This window comes from Myotis davidii, unplaced genomic scaffold (assembly GCF_000327345.1).
Source record: "Myotis davidii unplaced genomic scaffold, ASM32734v1 scaffold134, whole genome shotgun sequence".
NCBI lineage: Eukaryota > Metazoa > Chordata > Mammalia > Chiroptera > Vespertilionidae > Myotis > Myotis davidii.
Window position 1 is genome coordinate 6,711,643 of NW_006288853.1, and position 440 is coordinate 6,712,082.

A 440-nucleotide genomic window follows, 5' to 3' on the forward strand; every position below is an offset into this window, starting at 1 on the left:
CTCCCAGGCAAGATCTTTTAACGTGTCTTTAACTGGTTTTGAAGTGACGGTGTGTCATCATGAAGCAAAATTACTTTGTGTGTCTTCTGGCACATTCTGGTCGGTTCACGATTGAAGCGTGGTTCAAATTGATTATTTGTTGTTGGTAGCCATCAGTTTTAATGGTTTCGCCTGGTTTTAGAAGCGCATAATACACCACACACTGATCCTACCAAACGCAGAGCATTGTCTTCTTTCTGAAGTGATTTGGCCTTGCAAAGATGTTGATGGTTGACCTGGGTCAACCCATGATTTTGTGCATTTGGGATTCTCAAAATAAATCCACTTTTCATCACCAGTCATAATTCGTTGCAAAAAAGACTCTTTCATGCTGTTGAAGCAACATTTTACTGGTGACTTTTTGGTTTTTCATTTGTCTTTCGTTCATTTGATGTGGCACT

General features: G+C 39.8%; 1 protein-coding gene across 1 annotated transcript in view; it reads left to right on the forward strand.

Moving 5' to 3' along the window:
- ADK (adenosine kinase) overlaps positions 1-440 on the forward strand; it is a 330,393-nt gene that overhangs the window by 235,144 nt on the left and 94,809 nt on the right. The window lies entirely within an intron of this gene.